Source organism: Marmota monax, unplaced genomic scaffold (assembly GCF_021218885.2).
Source record: "Marmota monax isolate L192 unplaced genomic scaffold, Marmota_monax_Labrador192_F-V1.1 WCK01_AAM20220418_F8-fsc00052, whole genome shotgun sequence".
In the NCBI taxonomy this organism is placed as follows: Eukaryota; Metazoa; Chordata; class Mammalia; order Rodentia; family Sciuridae; genus Marmota; species Marmota monax.
The window spans coordinates 6531231-6538003 of record NW_026693473.1 but is presented as its reverse complement, the minus strand read 5'-3'; positions in this window follow the sequence as shown (position 1 = coordinate 6538003).

The window sequence follows — 6773 nt, the reverse complement described above, 5'->3', positions numbered from 1 at the left end:
AGGATATTTTTTAAATGAATTAAGAGAAAAAGTGATAGTTTGAAACTATGATCCTGCATAATTTACATAGTTACCATTTCTGACACTCATATCTTTCTGAGGATCTGATCATCTACTGGTACCACTTCCTTTAGTCCAGAGACCTTCATTTAGTGTTTCTTGGAGTACAGGTCTGCTGGTGATGGGTTTGCCCAGCAAACCCATTTTCTCTTAATACTTTATATATGTATTTCAATATACAAGTATATATACTTTATACAATATATAAAGTATATACATATATACACACATAATATGTATTCATGTTAATGTAGTCATTTGGTTTTTTTGGCTTGATATAGAATTGTGGTTTGAAAATTTTTCCTTTCAGCTCTTGTTTAAAAAAATAAACTTTTATTTTAGAATAGTTTTTATTTAAAGAAAAATTGCATGGATATAAAGACATAGTTCTCCTATGCTCTACACCCAGCTGGCCTTATTATGACACCTTTTGTTAGTATGGCACACTTATTCAAATTGATGAACCAGTATATTCTGGAAGAGATGATGGAGAAATCACCACTGAGGTCATTTATTTTTTCAAATTTTTCATAGAATTCACCAGCAAAGCCAAAGAAACCCGATGTTTTCTCTTTTAGAAGGTTGTTGGCTTTTCATTTATTTTCCTTAATAGAAACAAACCTGTTCACATTGTCTATTTCTCCTTGTGTGAGTTTGAGTAGTTTAGTTTTTCAAGTTAAATTATCAAATTTGTGGGCATAGAGTGGTTTGTAATAACTTTTCTATTGTTTTTAATTTTATTGATTTTTCCTTTTTTTTTTTTTTCTTTTGCCTTGCTTTAGGCTTAAATTGCTCTTTTGGCTTTGGCTTCTAAAAGCTAGATTACTGAGTTTAGCTCCCTCTTCTTTTGTCTGTGTCTTCAGTGCTATAAATTCCCCTAAGTGCACTAAATGCTTACACAGTTCATTGGATAAATTGTGTAATTTTGATAAATTGTAATTTCTTCTGTTTAAATCAAAATATTCAAAAATTACCCTTTAGACTATTTTTACTCATATGTTATTTACAAATGTATTATTGAATTCCCAAATATTTGGGGATTTTCAGTTCTCTTCTATTGGTGATTTTCAGATTAATTTCATTGTTATATAAGAAGATTTTTTTAAAATTTCTAACCTCTTAAATTTATTGATGACTATTTTATGACACAGGACATGGTGTGCCTTTCTGAATTTTATGTAAACTTGAAAAGAATGTGTACTCTATTCCTTTGGGGTAGAGTATTTCTGAATTTCAATAAGATCAGGTTGATTGACAGTGCCATTCAGGGAACAATATCCTTATTGATTTTTTGCCTGCTTCATCTATCAAGCCCTGACAGAAGTGTTTGGAAGTTTCCAACTATAGTAGTGAATTTTCTCAATTTCTCCTTGAGTTATATCAGTTTTGGTGTCACATATTTAGATTTCTGTTGCTAAATGCTTACATATTTAGAATTCTATGTCTTCTTGGAGTTTGTCCCTCTTTATCCCTGATACTTTTCCATATTCTGAAATGTACTTTATGTAAAATTAATATAGCTATTGCAGATTCCCATGATTAGTTGGTATAGTGCATCTCTAATTGAATCTGGGTCTTCATAATCAAAGTAGCTTTCTTATAAACAATATATGGTGGAGTCTTGTTTCTTTATTCAGTTTGACACTTTTTGTTTTAATTGGCATATTTAGACTAGTCACATTTAAAGTGATTATTGGTAGAGCTGGAGTAGTATTTGTTATATTTATAACTGCTTTCTCTATTTTACCTTTGTTCTTTACGTATTTTCCCATTTCTCTGGTTATATGAGCATTTTATATGATTTTGTTTTATCCCCTTTCTTAGAATATCAACTATCCTCCTTTATCAGACGTTTAGTGGTTGCCCCAGAGTTTGCAATGTACATCATAAGAATATAAGAACATCCTCAAATAATACTCCACCCTTTCACGTGTAGGGCAGGTACCCTATGATATTGCTCTCATTAATTTCACTTTTTCCTATGCTATAATTACCCAGTATATGGTTACTATTACTGCTCTAAACACATGGTTATCTTTTATATCAGGAATAAAATAAAGAAAAGATGGCATTTCACTTTTATTTCTTCTCCAGTGCTCTCCTTTTCTTTATGTAGATCCAGGTTTCTGATCTACATCATTTTTCTTCTCCTTGAAGAACTTGTTTGAATGTTTGCTCAGAGCAGGTTGCTGGTGATGAATTCCCTTTGTTTTTGTTTATGTGAGGAACTCTATTTCTGCTTCACTTTTGAAGAATAATTTCACTGTTTTAGTCAGCTTTTGTATCACTGTGACCAAAATACCCAACGAGGAACAATTTAGAGGAGGAAAAATTTATTTTAGCTCACATTTTCAAAGGTTCAGTCCATGGTCAGCTGACTCCATAGTGCTGGGCTCAAGCTGAGTCAGAGCATGAGGGCAGAAGGTGGCAGAGAAAAGCAGCTCAGAACATGACAACCAGGAAAGAGAGAGAGAGAGAGAGAGAGAGAGCACTTCAGTTCACCAGGAACAAAATACAAGCCCCAAAGGCATGCCCCTAGTTGACCCACCTGTCTACACATATCACTGGGTTAATCCTTAACAGTGGATTCATCTAATGATTAGGCTACAACTCTCACAATCCAACTGTTCCACCTTTGATATTCCTGCATGTCTCCCACATAAGCTTTTGGAGGACACACCATATCAAACCATGATACGCTGGATAGAGGATTATAGGCTGGTGGGTTTTCCTTTCAACACTTCAAAATTTCACTCAACTCTCTTTCTAGCACATTTTAGGAGAAGTCCACTAAGATTCTTATCTTGGCTCCTCTATGAGTAAGATTATTTCTTTGAATACCATCTCTTTGGCTTTGATTTTCAGCAATTTGAAAGATGCTAGGTGTAGATTTTGGGTATTTGCCTTGTTTGATGTTCTCAGAACTCCCTGTATCTATTACTTCATAAAAGTTTTCCGTCATTATTACTCGAAGTCTTTCCTCAACTCTGTTCTATTTTGCTTCTCCTCCTCCTATTCCAACTGCACTTGTGTTTATCTTTTGCAATGGCCCCGTTGTTCTTAAATTTTCTGTTTCAATTTTTCTTTTCTCATTGCAATTTTACCTGAGAAGTTTCTTCTAACCTACCTGCAAGTCCACTAATATTCTCCCCAGTCATGTCCAGGATACTGGTGAGCCCATCAAAGGTGTTAAGCATTCATCTTAGTCATTTTGATCTCCACTCTTTCCTTTTTTTTCTTGTTTACCATTTCCATCATCAGCTTACATTATCTTTTCTTTAATATTCTTGTTCAGCTATAACCCTCTATAACCCTTAGCATCTCAATCATAGTTGTTTCAAGTTCCCTATCTGATAATTCCCACAGCCTCATCATCTGAGGGTCTCATTCTAATGCTCGCTTTATGTCCTTAGACTTTCTTTCTTTTTGCTTTTTAGTATGTATGCCTTATAATTATTTTTGATTGAAAGCTAGACATAGTGTACTGAATAATAGGAACTGAGGTAAATAGGCCATTTATTTGGTGAGATTTTGTGCTCATCTGTCTAGAAGTTCGGTCATATTTAGTGTTTTCTGTCACCAAAGAGGCCAGAAACTTTCAGATTCCTAAAATGTGTTTATTTTCATTTCTTGCTCAGAAATAATTTGTGTCTTCAACTCTTTCAGCTGTAATTCTCTAGAGTTGTGCTGGAGGCTTTTTGGTATAGTGGCATAGTAGAGAGGAAGGAAGGATTCTGTGGTCTATGATTAGATCATGGTGTTCAGTGAGCCTGCATTGCTGGAGTGTGACTTTCACTGTGTTTCCTCATTTCCCACCACCACTAGCACCTTGCATGAGACAAGAGCCTGGAGTAGGAGAAATGCCTTCCCCCTCAAGGGACAAGGCTCTGGTGAAGTCCTTGTCCTTAGAGAGTAGGTTTCTGTTCTGGAGAATGGATGCTCTTTTCACAATGGTTACCTTTCTCCAACCCCTGCCTGAGCCATGAGGGTATCTTCATTGGCTCTTCAGCAAGAGAAGCTAGGTAAGGTTCCTGGAGGATGCCTGAGGGGCGGGGGCTCTCTAGGGCTGTGTCCCAGGAGTTTCTCACTCTCACACTAATTTACCAGCAATTTATCCGAATTACCATTAGGTGTTCCTACCAGTTGATGGCTCCCGTGGCTTCTGCTTCAGGGGAACAGATCTGTCCCATGACCCTGGATTCACCTCTTTCTCCAGGTTTCATGGTGGCAGTGTGCCCTGCTACCTCAGTTCCCTGGTGGGGATGTAAAAGTTGCTGGTTTTCCATTTGTTCCTGTTATAAAGCTGGAAGTCACAACTTCCAAGCTCTTCACATGTTGGAACTGAAACCAGAAGTCTCTTTCAGCACTTTAAAGATCCCTCTCACTATCTTCTGACCTCTATGGCTTCTGGAAGAAATCCAACCATTATTATTTATATGTAATGTATCCTTTTTCTCTGGCTGCTTTCAAAAAACTTTGGTATTCAGTTTTTAGCCATTTGATTTGTATGCACTCAGGTCTGTTTTCTTTGTATATAGACTGTGTTGGGGGGCTATGTATATCTAGAATGTGTAAATTTATGTATTTTGCAAATTTTTGAACAAATCTCGTCCATATTCTGTTAAATGTTCTTTTCCACTCCTGTTCCATTACATCTGTCTTCTCCTTCTGAGGTTAGGATTCCATGTATTTTGGGACTTTTGGATATAACCCTTCAGCTCACTAAGGCTCTGTTCATTTTTTCCAAACATTTTCCTCTATGATGTTCATATCAGATGGTTTCTGTTCTCTTCCTTCAACTTCACAGAACCTTTTCTCCTTTTTCTTTATTTTGAAACTTCTCTGTCTTTGTGTGTTTACTATGTATTCAATCTTGAGTCATGCCTATGAGATTAGCGTGGAAGGTGAGCTGTATCTTTGATCCAATCATCTGTGATTCCTGAGAGGGAACAAATATATGCCTGACTCTTTAAAGAGGCTGGGCAGAGAGAGGCTGGGGAGTATGTGGAGGCTGGAGAACCAGGAGAGGCTCTCTCTAGGCTGGCCAGATGGGCCAGGTTGAATCAAAGAACATCTTCAAGCCAATGAGGATAATGCAGACCTCTAGACAAATGGGAGTCAGTGTTACAAACAACCAGCTGGTCACCGATGGTGGCAGCTTGAATACTTGTCTACCTGTTGTCCACAGCAGCTGGAATACATGTCCTGGTGTGTTTATGCCAGGGAAGTGCTTTGGATGAGAGTGAAATCCTATAAGGAATCCAAGGAGAATAGAAGAAATAAAGTTGACCTTATGATAGCTAGAAGCTAAAAGGTTTGTTCCTTCTAGTTATTATTATTTAGAATGTTCTCTCAATGGACTCTTTCCATACGCAGTAAGTCAGGAGAAACCTGGATGACAACACTTTAACTTCTCAATGAAACAGCATCATGCTAACTGAATGATCAAAGTTCAACATTACCTGTACTGGACAACAGATGTTAAGTTTCCCAACCCCTACTCCATGAAATAAGTATCATCTGTCCAATTCTTGTAGAAAATGTTTTGCCTAAAACAGATCATGAGGAGGCAATCAGAAACATTCAAATTCTGCAAAACAACTATCCAGGACACTTCCACAATGTCAGTGTTGTATAAAAAAACAAATGTCAGAAAACCATTATAGATTACAAGATTCTAAAGAAAAATGACAACAAAATGTAACATGTGATCCTTGATCATATCCTGTATATCTAAAAAAATCCAGCTAAAATGGATTTAGGAAAATTTGAATATGGACTATATACCTGATAGTAGTTTCATATCAATATCAAATTTCCTCAAAGTGATATTAGTATGGTGGTACAAGATAATTACATAGCAAAATATTAAAATTGATGAATTTAGCTGAATAATATATGGGTGTCATGCTAATCTTCATTTTTGCTTGACATCACATACATATAGAAAAGTATACAGATTATGGAGCACACAATATTGTACTGTTCTTGAATCTTTCCTATAGGATTGAACATTTTAACGTAGCATTTTAGTGAAAAAAAAAAAAGCAGTGTTGAGAGGCAATGTTCTACATAGTCTGAGTTAGTTGCACATACCTAAGCACACAGACTCTAAAACTAACGTTGCTTCTACCAGATGGCTCTTCTACTTGGGGCAGTGCTCTGAGGTCAAGGTAAATTGCTTTCCCTCTTACTAGCCCTTGCCTCAAGCCTGAAAAATCTCTGGGAAGTAAAACAGTGAAACATCACAGGTCCACTATGTCTTGTGAAAGCTTTCTACCATAGACAGAATTCTCCATAGTCAAGGAGAAGAGTTACACCTACGATTGTTTACAGACTTGGAGATTTTCTTAGCCAGGTGTGTGTCCCTCCTGCACCCCACTGCCCTACCTGAGGGACAGGGCTGGCAAATTTGCAGAGGCCAGGGAGCTCAAAAGCAATCCTGATTTCTTCCTTTTGAAAATTCACATGTTGGAAGTTCTCGGGTGGGCTGAGATGACCAAGTGTGGGGTCAGCTGGCAGTAAAGCACTCCAAGTAGCTCCTTCCACCTCCCTATAAGCTCCCATAGAGAGGCCAGGAGAAGCAGCATATGCAGTCAGAAAACAAAAGGACCCCAGTCTTCCCCAAGTGTGAGCTCCCTGCACTGGTTGGTGTGAAAGACTGAGGGAAGCAGGGGGTCTCCTCAGGCAGGACCCTGTGGGTTTCTTCCTTC